The sequence below is a fragment of the Pan troglodytes genome, chromosome 11 (genome assembly GCF_028858775.2).
Source record: "Pan troglodytes isolate AG18354 chromosome 11, NHGRI_mPanTro3-v2.0_pri, whole genome shotgun sequence".
In the NCBI taxonomy this organism is placed as follows: domain Eukaryota; kingdom Metazoa; phylum Chordata; class Mammalia; order Primates; family Hominidae; genus Pan; species Pan troglodytes.
In genome coordinates, this window is record NC_072409.2 from 75,341,875 (window position 1) to 75,362,849 (window position 20,975).

The following is a 20,975-nucleotide window of genomic DNA, read 5'->3' on the forward strand; positions in this document are numbered from 1 at the left end:
TAGGCCAGCACTAGGGTGAGGCAAGAATGTCACTCGCTTAAGGCACAGAATTTAAAGTGACACCAAAAGTGTCAGTACTCAAGATAAATAATATACTCATGCAACATTTTAAAAGATAAAAAAGAATGCAAAAGATCTATGAAGAAAATATCAAAATTTTAAATAAAGCCAGCATAATCCCAGGAGGGCTGGGATGAGTGTAAGGTGAGTGAGCTTAGTCCTACAAGTTCAGGGTCAGATCTTGTCTTTCCTTAAAATTCTGATATTTTTGGCTGGGCATGGTGGCTCGCATCTGTAATCCCAGCACTTTGGGAGGCTGAGGCGGGCAGATCACAAAGTCAAGAGATCAAGACCCTCCTGGCCAACATGGTGAAACCCCATCTCTACTAAAAATACAAAAATTAGCTGGGCATGGTGGCTCATGCCAGTAGTCCCAGCTACTTGGGAGGCTGAGGCAGGAGAATCGCTTGAACCCAGGAGGCGGAGGTTGCAGTGAGCCGAGATCATGCCACTGCACTCCATCCTGGCGACAGAAAGAGACTATGTCTAAAAAAAAAAAAAAAATTCTGATATTTTTTAAGCACAAATATTTGCATTCAATTTTATCAAGAACTATTGCATTACACTTAATATAATTTATCTCAATAACTGAATTTTTAGCATTTCCTTAAATTGTGTGCACAAAGCAAGAATCTCACTCCCTTTAGCCTTGGCCTTGGCCTCAGGGCTCCTTCTGGCCTGGATCTTGTGTAAACCTCTGGCCTTTGCAAAGCTGTTATGTGTACATAAACTTCTCAGTGGATTATCTGTCAGTCTTTGGATACTTCCTGAGTTCCTGGCCTAATTGTCCTTCCTTACTGCCTCGTCTTCCCTTGGAGATGCAGTCCCTTGTCTCCCTTTTGTTCAGCCAGCCTCAGCATCTCCAGCAGTAACCATCCTGTGCTATCTACTGAAACAGCAGATAAGTGCGTGCTCATCTTCTCACTACATTTTTAAAATTTTTATTTGTTGTATGTGACTCTCCAGAGTGAGGAAATCAATGAGGCTGCCAAAGAGAGAGAGAGAGAGAGAGAGACAGAGAGAGAGTGAGAGAGAGACGGAGAGTGAGGCAGAGACAGAGACAGACACAAAGAGAGATAGATTCTTTGGAAAAGGACAGGAGGGAGGATCAGGGGACTTTCTCAGTAAGTCTGAGAAATAATCTAGGGGAAAAATGGATAAAAATTTTAAAAAATAAGTGAAATTCTTTAAAAAATCTATATTGCTTTTGTCCCCCACATTTGGAGATGTATGATACATTTGCTAAGCTGAAGATACAGTATTTGAGATTTAAAATACTCCATTTTCACTCAGCCGGTTTCTTAATGCCATGCGCTCTTTTTGTAATATTTGCATTCTCTATTTTTATATAATTCCTACCTAATGCTTTTTATGGGCCAGGCCCCATGGATTGTATTTTCACATTAAAAAAAATCCTAATAATTGCTGCAGTATAGATATTACTCTGTTTTACAGATGGGAAAAGTGAGGCTCAGAAAAGTTAGGAGGAAAAGGAAAACGCAAATTCCATCCTGAACAAGGGGTTGTTATTGAAGCCCAGGTGGACGTCCTGGAAGTGAGGACTCTTTCTAGCCCAGTGCTGCTCATCCTTTCCAAATTAATACCCAGCAATTTTCTAACTCAGCAAGAGGAATTGTAGTGTTGGCATTGCCCCTTTCATGTGGGTGATCAAATATGCTGGGGTGTATTAACCTTCGGATCTGAAGGGTGAGGAGTGTCCACATGGTGGGTGCTGAACTTAATGATAAAGGAGGAACCTGCCAGTGGGCAGAGCCCAGGCCATCTATGGTACAATGACTGATATAGGCTCACTGGCCTGTGATGTTTTCTCTCTCAGTAGTGTCTTTAAGAAATATTAAATGATCATGAATATAAAGCCCTTATTTTTATTTTTTTGCCAATTAAAATTATGTAAAATTCCACTTTTTCTTTTGCCAAGCCCTCTCTGAAAAGTTTACGTTTTTAGTTTTAGTTCAGAAAATCCTAGAAAAAGCAAGCTATACCATAGATCTCAGACTCTTTCTTGAGTGGCTTCACTCCTCTGAGATGAGCATATCTGATTTCCTAGGTGAACTTGATATCCAAGAAAAGAATTCAAAGTGTGCCAACTGTGTTTGGGAGCATGTTGAGGTGCATATATTTGCTGAGTTTCTGTAGGCAATGCTGGGAGGAGTGAGAACCCACAGCTCCTGGGCAGGGTCACCCTGTACAAGGAGGCCAAGGGAACACAGTGTCTAGTAAAGCCTTCTTTTCAGCATCCTATGGGGAACCAGCCTTGATGCCAATCTTATGAGCATCGTGGAGGACAGACAAGTACTCCTCTGGCTCACCTTCTACAACTCGTTCCTTCATTTTCCATTCAAAGGTCCATGTTTCCAAACTGGCTAATTGAATGGAGTCAAAATTTCTATAGATCTTTATGCTTTAGAGAGCCGTTTTAAAAACAAGAGTTGGCATTCATACGTGGCATTCTTCCAAGCCTGCATCTACGTGCTTCATAAAGTCAGGAGATATCAAGGAGCTGATATTCTTGAGCACTTTGTGACAGACACACATGTTGACCAATATCTCATATAAGTCTTTTAACAGAGAGAGTAACACATGTTCTTTAAAAACATCATACAGCACTTCTTTACTGGGCTTGGTAAGTGCAGATGAGTTAGAACGGCAAGGTTAGCCAAAATGAATAATTATTTTCTGACTCAATGTTTATTCTCTTAATTATCTTGATAACTTTGAAAAGACCATAGTTTGGAGTATGAATTATTCAAATGTAGTTCAAAGTCCATTGTGACAAGTAATAAAATACATTCAAAATATTGTTTACTAGAGTGTTCCAAGCCCGCTGAACCTCCATGCATTATCAGCTACAAAGCTGCAGAGCGTGACCAGCCCTTTGGGGTTGTGGAGATGCAGCCAGAGAGTGGTTTGGAGAAACTAATTAGAATGTGACTTCAGAGAAAAGGGGCTGAAATATTTCCAAACAGAGAATTTGATGAGTCCTTTGCTTTCCCTGGGGTGGGGGTTGTGTATGTTTCTGCATGAATCTCGAAATATTTGCCAGTATGGAAAATTTTCCCAACGAGAGGAGATAAAACAAATCTCTGACTAATAAGACTGTCTGGGACCTTTAACATTAAAACTCCAGGATGGGGAGGGGACAACAAGGGTAGGAATGAAAGTTCAGATTAGGCTCAGGGTATATGTCGTATGTCTCTGTTGGATGATGAACGTGTAATCAGGAAGTCACGTCTCACCAGGAATTCAGTGGCAGTAGTCAATGACTGATATAAAAAATTGCAGATGGAAATAAGTACTTATTGGCAATTTTGTAAGTTCCGAATCATAGTCTGTTCAACGAACAAACAAGTGCTTTGGCATCTCCGGCTCCTAGAACAGTGCCCAAGGCATTGTAGGTTTATAATAAATAGGTAGTAAACTGAATGAACAAAGGAATGGATGATCTTATCTACTTTGCCGGTCATCTTACTGTAGCTTTGGGAAGGAAATACATCTCTACTTCATTGAGCTTCAGGCATCTCTAGTATTTGCCTATGATTCTGGTAGGAGCAGAAGGTTGGTTATCTTTCCTTTTGAATTGCATATTAGCTATGCCCATTGCCATGTCTGTTCAGTGTTGGGTTTGAAGCTTTTTCTCTTGCTCTTTCTGTCCCACCTCCTAAGTAATTTGTGTTTTGAGAATTCTCCTGTCTGGTTTTGTAACTTGGGTTTCAGGTATGCTAAAGCTTTATGTTTTGTATTATGAGAGAATAATTTCTCACAAGGCCTAATGCTGAAGTTTTAATGGAAATATACATATTTCTCTCATTGAATTTACACAATAGTCATATGGTGGGTATTCTTGTTACTTTAATCACACAGAAGGAAAACAGTAAGGCACTGAGAAGTTAGGCAACTTGCCCAAGAACATACAACTACTAGGCAGGAGAGCTAGGAGTTGAACCTAGATACCCAAACCCTAGCATCGGTTTTTAATGCACACACTGAATTCGTGCCCGTCTCTCTGTCTAGCCATCAAGCCAGGCTTCTTTCATGCTCCCACCAACACACACACACACACTGACCCACAATGGATTTGAGGCAGTTTACGTTGGAAATGCAGCCAGTTTAACTGATGAGATGGGTATCTGCAACTTTCTCATTTTCCCTGTCATTTAAATCCTGAAATTTCTTCCCATACTATAAAACACTGTTTAGATTCAAAATTGACAACAAGGGAGAGTATGATTCCAAATGGTAAAGGCCAGGCCAGAGTCTCAAGTCCTTCATCTTTGATGGAGAGCCACCCCTTGGCCACTGCCAAGGGCCAAGGTGATTTGGAAGGTGATGGTAGCAAGTTACCAGGCGGTCTTTTATTTGTGGCTTTGCTCAGCTTAGTTTTTCTCAAATATGCAAGAAAGCTGGAGGACACCACTGTTGGAGGAGATCTGTATCTATTTATCCTTAACCCCATGTCCGGTAGCAAGCCACTTGGCTGTTGGCAGTTGTCAGCAAGCAAAAGCTCTTGGACCTGTGTTTTTCACTGTGTCATCTCTTTTGTTCTAGTGTGTGTGTGTGTGTGTGTGTGTGTGTGTGCGCGCGCGCGCATGTGTGCATTATAATAACTAGAAATACTTTCTTTTATTTATTTATTTTTCCGAGTCGGAGTTTTCGCTCTTGTCGCCCAGGCTGGAGTTCGCGATCTCGGCTCACTGAAACCTCCGCCTCCTGGGTTCAAGCGATTCTCCTGCCTTAGCCTCCTGAGTAGCTGAGACTACAGACAGGCACTACCACACCTGGCTAATTTTTTGTGTGTTTTTAGTAGAGATGGGGTTTCACCATGTTGTCCAGGCTGGTCTTGAACTCCTAACCTCAGGTGATCTGCCCGCCTCAGCCTCCCAAAGTGCTGGGATTACAGGCATGAGCCACCACACCTGGCCTACTAGAAATACTTTCTAAGAATCAAATCCCTGCATCCAAACTGGTATCTATCAAATCTGAGTGGCTAGAGGTGAGGCCAAATAATCTGCATTGTTAAAAAGCCCCCAGACGATTAGGATAAATGTAAGAGTTTGGGGATCACTGTTCCAGGTTAGACCCACTGTGGAAGGTTCTCATCCAGAAGGACCATGAAGCTGGGTAAGGTGACGTGAGGTGGCAAGCTCCCTGAGGACAGGCTTGTACCTTGGTTGCTGGTAAGTTTTTTTCCTAGCCTTCCCAGCTTTGCTGATACATGGTTACCCTTCCTGGTTGCAGTACAATTCTTTTAGGTTTTAAAACATGGAACTGTTTCACTCATGCGGGTTTAGGGCACAGGGATTGTGGTTTTGAGGGTATAGTAGCACAGGAGTTGAAAAGGCATTTAAGGGATAGTCTTGTCATTCTAATGACAAGCGCAATGTCTCCATGAGGCCATGGTTCTTGTTTTTGCATAATCAACATGGAACTTGATCCATTCATGAGTTTAGGATTCTCTGTGCACCAACAATACACCTGACATGGGTCACCAAATAGCGGATGAGAAGAATCTACTGATTGATATTTTCACAAACACTTCATAAAGTTGCTAAAATGCCAAAACTCCTAAGCTTAACTATTTGAAAAGGATTGGCAAATTTTTTAATCTATATAATCAGCAAAATGCAGAAATGCCCAAAGTGGGTGAGATTAGGCTCAATCCTTCTAATAATTCGGTATCAAAATAATTAGAAACTGGAGTTGCATCAAAAGTTTTCTCAAAATTCAAGTTCACTAACCTAGTTGACTTTTCTCAAGAGAAAATATGCTATAATAATGTCAAATTATCCGAATGTTAGTTGTATAATTTAGTACTTAGTATAAGGAATTATTGGGAGATCATTTTATTCCTCCGTGCAAATTCTAAAGTTTCTTTTGGAATTTCATTTTATGTGATTTGATCTGTACAAAATAATGTAAGAAGAGAATGGGACAGATGGAGAGAAATGATTGAATCACCGTGTTTCAATGAAAAGTGTTCAAATTGCATTTCACTACATAATGAATTCTGCTTCAACTTACTTTGACATAAATAAGATTGGGTAAGAGAAACCAGAAGTAAATCAAATAAATTAATAAAACTATCAGAGCTGCTTCAATTTTGGTCCTCAGACAGTGTCTGCTTTATTTGTATAATATAACCTGCTCTTATAAATAAAAACTCTTGCATATAACTCAGTTGAAAGCAAAAATTTAAGGAAGAGTTAGAAAATTTGGAGGCCTGATTAGGGCACCTTCTAATTTTACAAATATCAATTTTTTTGAAAGTTGAAAAACTGAAATTTGCAACCTAGAAGAGTGACCTTCAACTTTCAACTAGACTTTTTTAAAAAAAGAAGATGGGAGATACAGACATGCATGCAACATCGACGATTAGCTGTTCTTCATATTTTCCTAATTATACACATTTACTGAACATGAGGACATTTTTGCATTTTGTCTAGACGAAGGCTGTGTCTCCACTGGCATAATATATCACGACGTTTGTGAGTCTTGTGCAAAATTGAATTTGCATCTCTGCCGCCGCTTGTAGAGTTCATTATCTTGCAATACAACCACTGGGAAAAATACAATTTTCTGTGTTTAATAAAACTGTTGTCTTCTCATAGTGCTTATGATGCTTGAACAATTTGTCAGGCACTATTTATCACAGATGCTGAACACTAATTATACTGTGTGTAGTGCCTGTAAGAGTGATTTTAAATATTTTCTTTATTTAATATGTATCAGTGCAACCAGGGTTTTTTGCAACCACACTATTATTTTCATTTCTGAGAATCAATGTGTCTTTTCACAATATTAAACATAAAAGAAAAGGCCACTAAACTAAGAGTAGAACATGTAAAATATGTACTGGATATAGTCAGGAGGCAAGGAAACAGATGGAAAACTCAGTCTCTTTGCTCCCTAGTTAGCCTAGGGCTGTAGAAAGAAGTAGGGCATTGGCCAGTCTGAAATATGTCTCCAGGTCTAATTAATACTTTATAACTTTCTAGGATAGAGATGATCACTGAGGTCCCTCCAGGCTACTCAGTTCTGCAATCTGTGATTTAAGTAAATCAGAAGTTATTTAGCATGGCTTCACTAATCAGAAACTTGAAAGACCAGAGGCCTGTTTTCAGATGATCCCTTGAAAATGAGATTCAGATGACCAACCACTAAAAGAATCAAGTGCTAAATCACGAGATCGAGACCCTGAAACATAGTCTCCAGCTATTACGTGTTTTTTTGAAGAATGGCTATCATACAAACACAATTTCAGCGGGTCTTTATATTAAAGACACCATTTAAATGGGAACTGCATCTGGTGTTCTTTGTATGGTGATAAACTGAGCACATAAAATGAATGTGTAGCAGAATAGAAGTTATCTTTTTTTTTTCTTTTAATAATCCTGAGAAGCATCATGTCGAACACATGGAAAACCCTTAGACTGAAACAATAAACAGAGTTAGTTTGGGCAACTTTGAAAGAAAAGAAGGTAAGGAAGGGTTATTTCCTATGAGACTTATTGGAACCCAGTATTCAAAATGGTTTTCCTACTGACATCTTGAAGAATTCTGTGCTTTGTTACTATCATGTTTTCACCAACAAAAGAATTAGCTGGTTGGGCCTGGTGGCTCACGCCTGTAATCCCAGCACTTTGGGAGGCCGAGGCAGGCAGATCACGAGGTCGGGGTCAGGAGTTCAAGACCAGCCTGACCAACATGGTGAAACCCCCTCTCTACTAAAAATACAAAAATTAGCCTGGTGTGGTGGTGGCGCCTGTAATCCCAGCTACTCAGGAGGCTGAGGCAGGAGAATCGCTTGAACCTGGGTGGCAGAGGTTGCAGTGAGCTGAGATTGCGCCACTGCACTCCAGCCTGGGTGACAGAGCAAGACTTTGTCTGAAAAAAAAAAAAGAATTAGCTGAAAGAGAACTTTAGAGAATACAGAACACCTGTAGATGGGAAATGGGATTTCTAACTCTCTAGGTCAAGACTATATACTTTCATAGGTATATGAAATGTGTGACCAGTATAAATATATGTGACCAATGAGACCACTATGAAGAATTTGTTGTGGACTCAGGTAAAGCAGTGCCACACAAAGAAATTCACCCAAAGAGGAAGTAATGGTTATAACTCTTCATGAGGTTGATGTTGTCTTCCTGTATTTTTTCCTGGAAGACAACGGTTTAGTTTGGACCATGATCCCATGGGAAGAAGCTTCGAAAGCTTTTGGAGCTGTTGGTCACCTCGCCTCCTTAATGCCCAAAATTTGCTGGTTTGGAGAAATGTAATTGCCACCCAGGCACTGCCTAGGCTTGGGTGCTCAAGTCTAGCCTTAATTATCACCGAAGCTCAGGGCCACTGCCATTCTCTGAAGCCCCTGATCTAACCTGGGGCCTCCAACTGTTTCAGATGAGTCTTTGTCTTAGCGACACAGGCACATTCTCTTTTTCTGTTCTGTTGCTGCACAGTGGTATCTGAGGCCTGCCACTGGAGTCTGTTCACCTAATGCCGTTCCTTGAATATATTGCATGAGAAGATTCTTTTCTGTTTTTTATCCCACCATCTCCTGTTACCTTTATGTCAACACTTTCTCCTTGAGCTGACCCCTCATCAGCTTAAAACCAGTTCTTGCTTCTAGATTTTGCTTAGCTTGTGTTTTCTGGGCCACCAAATACTTTTCACTGGGTAATGTAAAAGGAGACAGAGCAAGCCAGGAAGCAGATGTCTCTTGGGTGGTGTGTGTCTTTGAGAATTGGAATTTGAAATCTCTGTATGAAAGGAGCAGTGAATGGGTGTAATTAGTCAGGCTGATGAAGGAGTAAAACCTGGTAAGCAGTTTTTCTTGACTGGCTTAATGAAAAGCATTAGCTATCAGTTTCTGTCTAAACGCGCTGAGGGTAAAACAAGTGTGGGGTTTGAACAAAAGATAAGATTCAGCGTGGGCTTGGACTCCGTTCCCAAGAATAAGTTTTGCTTGGGCGGAAAGTATGTGGTTCATCCGAAAAAAAGAAATCAATGATTTGTGGCAGTTCTTCGTGCATTTTATTTCAGGATAATTTATAATATTTCAGGAAATGTAAGGGGTTCTCGCAAAGGCCCAAACTGGTATTTTATAACCAAGTATGAATGTGTTGCTCCTTTTCTTCTCATCCCCTCAAGCCAGACACTTTCTCTAGGTCAGTTTTCAGGGCCAAGGAATCTTTTGGGGGTTAACTTACGGTTATCTTCCATCAGCTTTTGTCCTTCCCTGTGGCATGGACCTAGCCGAAGCCCTTAAGACCTGCTCACCTCCTAGTGCCTAGCAAGAAATTAAGTACCCCCTGGAGGGGAAGATTTCCTGCTCTCAAAGAAATTTTTAAAATATACTCTAACATCACTTATGATGCCTTTAAAGGCCTCGGAGACAAAAGATGTGAGTTTCTAGAAGAAAATGATTTTATATCATTGCTTGACTATGCTAAGCTGTAGTAAGGATTCTTCATGCAGCAAGACCAAATACCCCAATGATCAGCTCAAGTCCAGAGGGTGGCCCAAGATGCTGTTTCCTTTTTTGACCATCTCTGCCTCCAGGGACAGCAGATAGACATCTCCAGCAGGACCAGCGGCATCCATTCTCAGCTTGACTTTGTTACACAGATTTCAGCTTTCTGGCTTGGACCCCTGTGAAAAAATCTCTTAAACTGGGAAACTACAAAAGGGCTGGATCCACATTTTTTTTCCTTAAAGGAAAGATTATTTGTTAATGTTAATTGAGGTTGCAGATTATTTTCTTGATGTTGTGGGGGACAAAAGTGACACATGATCTTACTTTCTGTCCTATTTGATTAAAATTCAGATAAATGTTACAAGGGATGACAAAACCCATTTTTTTTAAAGGTACACAACGTCTGGATAAACTACAGAGTGGAACAGAAAACAAAACAAATCCAGCCTCATATTTTTTTCCCACATAGTTAATAATGCAAGAAAAAGCCAGCCAGGACAAAGAAAGCAGAATAAAAATGTGGTTCTTGGGTTCAGATGTTAGAGATGAGCATTGAGAGAACTTAACCAGTTCTGGAAAGGGAAGGAGAAAGAAAACTTTTTTTGAGACTTGCCATCTGCTAAGTGTTTCCACATACGTTATCTCAGCTAAACTCCACCTTCAGGCAATTTCTTATAGATGAGGAAAGGGATGCTTGAAGAGTTTAAATAACAGACTCATAGCTCAGGCAGAAAGTGGCAGAGAACACTTCGGGAGGACATGGCGGGTGGATCACAAGGTCAAGAGACCGAGACCATCCTGGCCAACATGGTGAAACCCCCTCTCTACTAAAAATACACAAAAAAATTAGCTGGGCATGGTGGCAGGCACCTGTAGTCCCAGCTACTCTGGAGGCTGAGGCAGGAGAATCGCTTGAACCCGGGAGGCAGAGGTTGCAGTGAGCCGAGATAGCGCCACTGCACTCCAGCCTGGCGACAGAGCAATACTCCATCTCAAAAAAAAAAAAAAAAAAAAAAAAAGTGGCAGAGAAGAGACTCAAACCCAGGTTCCCTGCCCTCAAAGCCACCCCAGGGACTTCTGTCTTTACCTTTTTGTAACCAGGCACTGGGCACCAATCCTATAAAAATCCCTAAGAGGTTGGACCCAGTGCTTAGAGTACTCAACATATTATAAAGTTCACCTGACCCCAGAGACCTGCTTCAACCCATAATAGCAAAAGCGTTGAGTCCATGATCAGGACAAATCACAAGTCACACAACCTGCTTTAGTTTAAGTCTCTGGAAGCCCAGCCTTCATTTTTGGCTAATTGCCTAATTGGCGAACTTTCCCCATTATTTATTAATGACAGCAATTTTTTAAAAAGTGGCTCTTTAAAAACACTTTTAAAAAATCTTTCTGTAATTCTAAAATACCTTTGATACTTTTAAGTAAGACTCAAAAATACTTTTGTATTTTATTTTTTATTTATTCATTTATTTTTGATACAGAGCCTCACTCTGTTGCCCAAGCTGGAATGCAATGGTGCAATCTCAGCTCTCTGCAACCTCCACATCCTGGGTTCAAGTGATTCTCATGCCTCAGCCTCCTGAGTAGATGGGATTCCAGGTGTGCACCACCACACCCAGCTCATTTTTGCATTTTTAGTAGAGACGAGGTTTCACCCTGTTGGCCAGGCTGGTCTAAAACTCCTGGCCTCAAATGGTCAGCCAAACTTAGCCTCCCAAAGTGCTAGGATTACTGGCATAAGCCACTGTGCCCGGCCAATATTTTTGTATTTTAAATGTGGACATGACATATCATTGGTGGCGTATTCTAAAAGTATAACTTATTTAGTCTTCACTAGGATTTAGTTTTCAGAAAAAATTGTCCTGACACCACCATCATTATTACCAGTATCGAGACAGTTGCCTCATACTTGAGTTTTAATCCTAGCCTCACAGCTTGTACTCTTATGTGGCCCTGGGCAAGTCACATAACCTCAATCAGCCTCAGCTTCCATTCTGAAAAATGGTAGTAGCAGCATTATAAAGATATAAATGTCTGCTGTTTGGGGGCCTTATTAAGAGCCAGCTGCTGCACTTAACACTTTGCTTACATGAGTAAAATGAGGATAAGAATGCCCAACTTCTTTAGTTCTTTTGCATCTTCAGGGATTTCCAATACACATACATCTAGCATGAGGCCTGGCATATTGTAGTCAGTAGCCATCAGTCCTGCTCTCCTCCCCTTTACTTCCCCCTCCCTCACCTTAGGTCACACTAGGTCACTAATAACTCAGGACCTCTTGTTAAGGTCTTCAATAAAACATGGTGGTGATGGGTGACAGCAGGTCCATGGGTGTGACTGATCAGTGCTAATGGCCGTGACCCTTACCGTCCTCATGTGACAGGCTCAGAGCCATACTGGGGCTAATTGATTCTATTACATTTAGAGATTTAACCTGTAGGGGGTACTCAGAATCTTTTTTATGAAGGGGCCATTTGATGAACTGCTGGGGTAAGGATCCATTTCTTAGCCTTGGCTTTAGGTTGCTTGTCCCAGGTAGGGAAAATGTACATTGGACTTTCTTGATCTTTTCTCATCCTCTAGGATCAGTTATAGCTGACCATTTGAATGAAATCTCCTAGTTACAGAAGCAGTAATTTGAAAGAAAAGTAATTAAGGGATCTAGAGGAAATTGCAAGATATAAATGAAATTTCCATCTTCCTACTGCCATAATATCTTCAAAGGATCCCATTAGCAATCCCCTTGGGATGAATGCCATGATTAAAAAATGCTTATCTGTGGTAATGGAACAAAGACGTAGGACACAAGGCTACCCTTGATCATATAACAACAAAGAAATACACCTGAATCTGGGAGATTATCTTCTTGTGAATTATAAGGAAATGCTTCTCAGTCATCTTCATTGAAGTACTGACTGGCAGACAGAAGTCTGAGAGTATAACTCTAAGGTGCTTTCTTCAATTGTAATATATCTTTGAAATCTCAGATTTTATTTTAAACATATGCTTTGTGATCTAATTCTGTGTGACAAACCACCCCACCATTAGTGGCTTAAAATAAGAACAATTTACTTTTCCCATAGTCCCATGTGTCAACCTGGCTGTTTACTTCACCGTGTGGTGTCAGTTTGATAGGAAAGTCCAAAATGGTTTCTTGCCTGTGGCCGATAGTTGGTGATTGCTGGCGGGGAATTCGGCTGGAATTGTCAGCCAAGGGCCCCAGTTCTCATGGATGCTTGTGCTTCTTCACGTCATGGAGGACTCAAGATGGTCAAGCTTTTTTTTAAAAAAAAGTGTCAGGCCTTCTGAAAGCTTAGATTCTAGAATGAGCACTGTCTCACCTTCCCTGCATTCTTTTGGTTAAAATAGCCTAGATTCAAGTGAAGAGATTATACGAGAGCATGAAAACAGGAAGACACGGTGCATTGGAGGCCATCAAAGCAATAGGGCACTACAACATGGGAATTTTGCACACTCTTCCAGAATACATCTCCTATATGTGTTATAAAAATATATTCTCCCAAATAGTCAAGTAAAACGACCTCTTGTATAAGCTGTGACAATATGCATTCCATGGTTTTGCTTACCTTGGCACACTACTGTGGACATGCCACTAGGGAAGTAAGTGCCAGGATTTTCTTCTTTTCTCAGCTGAAAGGTTAGGTCTTGGGACCCAGCAGGGCGGATCTGGGACGAGAGTAGAATACAGATGGTTAGTCCACATATTAATCTCACTTAGTGTGCATGTATGACTGAATCCCAAAGCTAAATACAAGTGATTTTTATTGACGTTCATGTCTATGTTTTCATCCTTTACCCACAGAATTAAGTTATAAATTAGAACCTAGAGAAGTATGGGAAAGACCCTGTTTTATTAAGATGTCCAGGGATGTAACTTAATTTGCTTGGCTCAGCTAATATAGTCTGCTTAATAAAATCTTTACCAGCATGTGTCACACTAAAACTGGTTTGTTTTTTTTTTAAAGAGGTGAACTTAGGCCGGTATGATATCAAGATGGATATAGGCTAGGAGAGCTGCAGAGTATGGTTTTAGTAACCCAGTCTGATTTATTTCCCTAAGGGTGGAGGAATTTTTTCACTGCAATCAGTAACAAGGATACTTTGAAATAGCACAGCAGCTGGAAAACAAATCATATATCTAAATGTATCTGCCCTTGTTTCAGGCCAAAGTCTGCAAATTATCCAAAGGACATTTTTCTTGCTTAAGTTATCTGAGCTCTGCTGCTACACAGGATTGTATATTACACTCACTCCTGTAGGGCCCAGAGAGAGGCCCCAAGCAGTAGGTTCCACATAGGCAAAGTACAGAAAATATGCACTGCCCTGATTGCCTTAGCTCTGTCTCTCACATCTTAAACCTTCTGTGTGAGAGATTCCATGTGGCACGTCCCCAAAGCTAACACTGCCAACTCTGAAACCTGACTTCTAAAGAGTAGTATTGAATTTCTGCTTCCCACTCTCCATATTTTATTAACAAAAAGCTTCAAACATACAGAAGAGTTAAAAGAATTATTCAGTGGGCACCCATCTACCCACCTGGATTCTACAATTAAGATTTCCCTGTCAGTGCATCATCAGTCCATCCATTTCTAGAAGCATTTCAGAATAAACTGAAGAAAACAGGACACTTCAAGTACAAACTGCAGTTCAATATTTACTGTCCTAGGCTGGGCACAGTGGCTCACGCCTGCAATCCCAACACTTTGGGAGGCCAAGGCAGGTGGAACACCTGAGGTCCGGAGTTCAGGACCAGCCTGGCCAACATGATGAAACTCCATCTCTACTAAAAAATACAAAAATTAGCTGGGTGTGGTAGCAGGCACCTGTAATCCCAGCTACTCGGGAGGTTGAGGCAGGAGAATTGCTTGAACCGGGGAGGCGGAAGTTTCAGTGAGCAGAGATTGCACTACTGCACTCTAGCCTGGGCAACAAGAGCAAAACTCCATCTCAAAAAAAAAAAAAAATTACTGTACTTTCTTCTTTTCTTTTTCTTTCCTTCCTTCCTTCCTGCCTCCCTCCCTTCCTTTTTTCCTTCTTTCCTTCTCTCTGTCTCTGGTTATAAAAGTTGCATGCAATGAAATACACTAGCCTTACATGTACTATTCTATGAGCTTGGTGAATACATGTTCCTGTGTAACCATAACCCCTGTCAAGATCCAGAACATTACTATTACCTCACAAAGGTCTCTCCTATGTCTTTCCAGTCAATTTCCTCCACTCACCCTCCACCAGAGGCAATCACTGTTCCGACATTTTTAAACCATAGATTCATTTTGCCTGTTCTAGGGCTTCAAATAAATGGCATCACACAGTGTATACTCTGTGTGAGAACTGGGCTTCTTTAATACATTTTAAAAATCTGAAATCATGTAAGTGCACCTCTTTGTGCTGGATCCAGAGGCAGCTATCCTGAGACCCTCTGCTCCTCTCCTTGCCTCGCAGGAGCAAGAATTGTCCCAGGAGTCAGTTCTGACTGCCCAGAAATTTTGGAGCACTTGACCCCATGCTCTTATTTCAGTGTCCCCAAAAGCCTGCAGCAGCTTCTCATTGGCAGTGTAGATGTGGACGTGCAGGGCAGCGTGTGACAGAGATAGGAAGAGCCGGCACACCCATGCAGGCACTCACGAACCCCAGACGCTGTGTGTTTATTAGGAGGTCTGCCTTTGTGTCTGTGAATCGGACTCTGTATCACTGATTTTACTCTGATTGTTCCATGAGACAAAGGAGGAAATAGTTTGCTTCAAAGCATGCAATGTGACCCAGAGGGGAGAATGGTGTGTATCGCTGGGGATGAAGCTTCTTGGCCAACTAGGCAGACACTGCTCATTCTGCCTTCAGTGTAGTAAAAGAGCCACCTGTGGGAGCTGAAGTTATCTTTAAGAGGCTTTTCCACACCTACAGAGTTCTTTTGACAACAAGAAACAGGTCACCCTACTTTCCAAGATAGCAACAGTACATTCAGGAACAAAGAGAGGGTAACACAGATGGAATGTGCCCCACGAGGCCTGTCAAACCGAGTGTTGCAAGGAGATATCATCAGGCTGTTCAATCCGGGGGGCGCGGACTGAGTATGTTCCCAAGTCTGGGTCTCTCGGTGTTATTCGGCTAAATGAAAAGTCTAACAGGTGCCTGGCAATTGCATGCACTGGTGAGACCCACACTTGGGGGTGTTTGGGTGTTGCGGGGCTGGGGGGGGCGTTGAATAGTCCTCATTGCGCACCCACATTAAGAAGCTGCAGCCCCATAGTCTTGAATGTATTCCAGCTGTGAGCTGGTTCTCTTTTGCATCTCACACGTGTAGTTTAACGCGACACAGTTCGTATAAGCAGACTAGCAGCAATTATCTCCTCTAATGGATTATTTTATTTAGCTTTGTGCGTTATTGGGACATGGGCTGCTGAACTAAGGCAAAGTTGAGCGACTCCTTTGGCTTCTTGCAGTCCAGCTATCCCAACTTTTTGTTCTGTCTCATTTTGTGGCATGGACCCATCAGATACTACTCAGCAAATAACAGGAAGATTCCCCCACCATACCCCACAACCTCCACCTAAATATTCTATCTAAACTTCATGCTGCTCAAGGTTGGCTAAGAACAAGGGGCTTCTTTGAGTTTTACAGCCTGGAAATATTGTAGTCTTGTAAAATTATTATCCAAGCAATAGTTTGCCTACAAAAATCTTACTGTGAGGACTAACTTACAAATATATCTGAGTGATGACAGACATCAGATTAATAAATTGCCATATGCATCTCTAAACAACAGATAACTATCAATCATTTCTAATATTGTGTAGGGTGACTTCAAAACACCATACAGGACCAGGGACACAATTCATAAGGCTTTTCCTCTAACTAGCTACAGTCAAAGCTCAATAGATAGAGGGAAATTGGACAGGCATCAGAGAGGATAAGACAGATGCCACTGGGCTCAGCTGGAACAAAATCACAAGAAAACATACAGGTTTATGATTCAAGCTTATCTAAGCAATAATGGAAAAAAATATAACCCTTAGATAATAGGGCAACCTGAAACAATAACCTATACAGCTTACCATATTCAGGACAAAGAGAAGGAAGTGAAGGGTGGGGAGACAGCAGGATATTGACAATAAGAGAAACAAAAGCACAGGAGGCTCGTGGACTTCGTACTCTTTTAAAAAGTCTTTTAAAAAATGTCTTCTAAAGTAAAGACATACTTTGCAACTTTCCAGGCCTCACTTTTAAGCAATTATTTGGGTACAGAGATTTCTACTTTCTCTGAATCTGGAGATGCTGCTTGGATGTGATTTTAGAAATCAATAGGTTTAGAAGTCCCTGGCACTTTTGATCCATTAGCTGGTTCACAGCAGCAGCCTTTCATAAGTCTTTGTAAACTGCTTTTCCCTAAAATGATTCTCCCTAAGCAGCTCTTCTCTTCTCCTATACTTCATCCCGGCAGCCAGATAATCAAATCCTAGAGGAGAGACAGGGAATTCTCTCCACATTTCTCTGGAGCCCATGACCAGGCACCCATAACCACAATTAAGAAGAGAGGCCAGAAAGGCAGGGCCTGGCTGTGGGGCTCCTTTAGCTTCTTGGTAAAGGGTTTTAAACCGGTTCTTATTATCTTTTTAAATGTTAAAGAGGGAAGTCCTGTTGAACCCCTGATGGCATTCAATTATGGGCATGATTATAAAATGTCTCAGCTCTTTGGGGAGTGTGAGCAAATCGATAGAGTGTTGAGAGAGTGCAAAGCTGTGAGGCTTGCCTTCGCAGGATCTCCTCCCTTCTCCCACCTCACTTCTGCAGTGGAAGTTTGTAGTAGAAGGGGCTTGCTTGCTGCATGGAGGGGGTTTAGGGAATTATTACCTAGCAACGCAGGGCAAATAAATGGTGCTCCGAGACCTTTAACTCATTTGATAAAATTTTTAAAGGGTGCCATGGGGCATTCCTCCATATTATTCACTTGCAGAGGCCTATGTTAATTCATAAATAAATAACATGTTTCTAGGATATTTGGCCCCCCCACTTTTGAGTAAGCCTCTCACCCTCTCTTTTCTCCCACTCTCTCATACATTTTTGTTGTTGTTCTGTTTTAGATGAGTTCTCTGTGAAATGAACCTAGGTGTGTTTGTTTGTGTGTTTTTCTGAACAAGGCAACTTTGGTTAATGCACGTGGCTCCATGTTTCAAAGAAATTATATGGCTACTCTAAATATAGCAGGATGATTTCATCATTAGGGTGAACAAGCATGCATCCATTCATTGAGCAGTGATTTGTGACATACGCCCTGTGTGCCAGGCACTGTGCAAGAATGGAAGCTCCATGAGGATAGAGATATTGGTCTTCTTTGCCCACTGCTGTATCTTTCATGCCTGAAACACTGCCCAGCACAGAGCTGGGGCTCAGGAGCACGGGGACAGCCTGCACATACAATGAGGGAAATTGGAAGCACATTTTTTCCTCCCTAAGGCTGTAACCCAGTTCTAATCACTTGTGAAACCCACAGATTGGAAAGAAAGAAGTAATTTCATGATGTTAGGCCTCAGTGGTGTGTCTCTAAAGTGATTTAATGTCCTGAAGGATTCTGGGCTATCTCACTACTTTAGACAACTCTGAAATGGAACTGGCAGAGTGTAAGTGCATTGGAAGGACCTGCTTTTTAAAAATAAATCAAAATTTTAACAAAATGCTTTTTTCCCCTATGACTTACGACTGTACTTATACATAAATGACCTCCTACCATATGCTTTAGGAGGGATTAAACTTTAATAGTGAGATATTCTAAAGCCCTGTCAGGACATCTCCACAAAATGCTTGTTCTTCTGCCTCTCCCTAGGAGTGGCTTCTGATAAGAGGAACGGTGAGGATGAGGATGAAGACTAGGACGAATGAGAGTAAATGGGGAAGCCCGTGGCAGTAGCTGAGAGTTAGGAGCAAGAGGAGTAGGCATAATTTGGGGAGGTAGACCACCTTCCCTTCCTAGAATTGTTTGTCTGACCTCTCCTGGAATCATAGCCCTGCTCTGAGAGATGTTCTTATTATTCCTGTCATGACTCCATTCAACATATGAGGCAACCAAAGCCCAGGGATTGTTGTGGCTCCTCGTGGCTAGACAGCTGGCAAATGGAGGGGCTAAGCTGAACCTTGAGAGGACCCTTCTGAGCCCCCATTTTTTTTTCTGTCTGAGACGGAGTCTCACTCTGTTGCCAGGGTAGAGTGCAGTGGCACAATCTCCACTTACTGCAACGTCCGACTCCCTATTTCAAGTGATTCTCCTGCCTCAGCCTCCCGAGTAGCTGGGATTACAGGCACGCACCACCAAACCCAGCTAATTTTTGTATTTTTAGTAGAGACAGAGGTTCAACATGTTGGCCAGGATGGTCTCGATCTCCTGAACTCGTGATCTGCCTGCCTCGGCCTCCCAAAGTGTTGGAATTACAGGCGTGAGCCACTGCACCTGGCCTTGAGCCCCCGTTCTTAATCACCATGCCCTACTTCCCCCAGGGGTCCCCCCTGTGGTGTTGCTGTGACATTTTTCTGCCATAGTTCGGACTCCTGCTGCCTATTTCAGCAGTCATCATGGTCCCCTGCCTGTTGTGGTGCAGGATTCCCTTGAGTGCTGGCACCTCTTGTTCTGTCCCTGGACAAAAGTAGCATGAGGCTGAGAATGATGCCTGAGCCAGGTGTGATTAGTGCCTTAGGACCCAGAAGTGCAGAGTGTGGAAGCAAGCCCTTCCTCCACACCCTCACAAACCACTTCTTCAGGGCTGCTCTGCCTGGTCGTGCATGTGTGCCTCGTTACTCACTTTGGCCGGAGCATTGGTGAACTCCTTGTTGCACCTGCCACATGGGGTTCTGAAGAAGATGAAAGAAATATCAACTGAAAAGGCCTGTGAGCAAGGGACCCAGGGCTCTATAAAACCAAGGGTCATTCTTGTCTTCGTAGCCATGGCAACCACAGCTTAGCCCAGGGTGGGCAGAGGGCCAGGCCCACTGATTTGCACAGAACCCCCTTGATGTGCAAGGAAATCTGGAGGCAGAAAAGCCCATGGGATAAGAAAAAGATGAAAGGTCTTATCTGCCACTGTTTTTTTTTTTTTTTCCTATAATATCTGTAGTTGGCTTTGAAAACCATCTTTATAAGACAGATTCACTTCTGTCTTTTTGGGAAATGATTGTAGCTGATGAGATTCATTATAACCACACAGGAGCAGCCTAGCAACATCTGACTTCTGGGCTTGCAGAAGTCTCTGCTTCTCTGTCAGGACAGTCCTTCCATGGTGCCATCACTTTTTCAGAAGTCAACTCCAGTTTACTAGCTATTAGTGGTTTTTCAAGTGATACTGTGATATCCTGTCTGTCCGTGGCTGGCTACAATGCACTTAGGTGAAGTAGATCTTTGTGTTTGAACAAGCAGAACTTGTTCTTACTATGTACATACTCAGACTTGAAGAATTACACAGTGGCTTAAAACACTGTTGAAGAAAGAGGGTTATCTAGTGTTTTCAGTTTCTTTCTCTCTTTCTTTCTTTCTTTCTTTCTTTTTCTTTCTTTTTTTCCTCGTTCTTATTTCTTATTATTTTTATTTCTTATTATTCCTGTCATGACTCCATTCAACATATGAGGCAACCAAAGACCAGGGATTGTTGTGGCTCCTTGTGGCTAGACAGCTGGCAAATGGAGGGGCTAAGCTGAACCTTGGGAAGACCCTTCTGAGCCCCCATTTTTTTTTTTCTAAGACAGAGTCTCGCTCTTTTTTTCTCTTTTTTTTCCTCGCTCTGTTGCCCAGGCTGGAGTGCAATGGTGCAATCTTGGCTCACTGCAATCTCTGCCTCCTGGCTTCAAGTGATTCTCCTGCCTCAGCCAACCAAGTAGCTGGAATTACAGGCATGCACCACCACGCCCGGCTAGTTTTGTATTTTTAGTAGAGATGGGGTTTCACCATGTTGGTCAGGCTGGTCTCGAACTCCTGACCTTAGGTGATCCACCACCTCAGCCTCCCAAAGTGCTGGGATTACAGGCATCTTCAGTTTATTTCTGAGCAAAGGCTTGCTTAATAAGAGGCTTGCCTTCAGTGACAACAAAGTCTAGTATAACACAAATATGCTTTTCCTTGAGTGATTTGAGCACTGAAATATGGGAGCTGAGGGGGTTGATAATTCTCCAACCTAACATACAGCTCCTTTTAGAAGGATGTCAGCATGAATGTCTCCTTAGCCATATTGGGAAACATGAAATATGTGTTTATTTAAAGACAAACAGGAGTATTAATTTGCTTCAGAAAATTTGAATGACTTTGAAATTAAAAACAAAATTATCTTATCTAATTAGAAAACAACACCCCATCAAAAGTTAAATGTGTATTTCAGGACAAAACATACACAGGGTGTGTTTAAAATATCTGAAAGGGTGC

At 41.9% G+C, this 20,975-nt stretch overlaps 1 protein-coding gene across 8 annotated transcripts in view; it reads left to right on the plus strand.

The window, feature by feature from the left end:
• Positions 1–20,975, plus strand: part of NTRK2 (neurotrophic receptor tyrosine kinase 2) — a 358,176-nt gene that overhangs the window by 209,439 nt on the left and 127,762 nt on the right. The window lies entirely within an intron of this gene.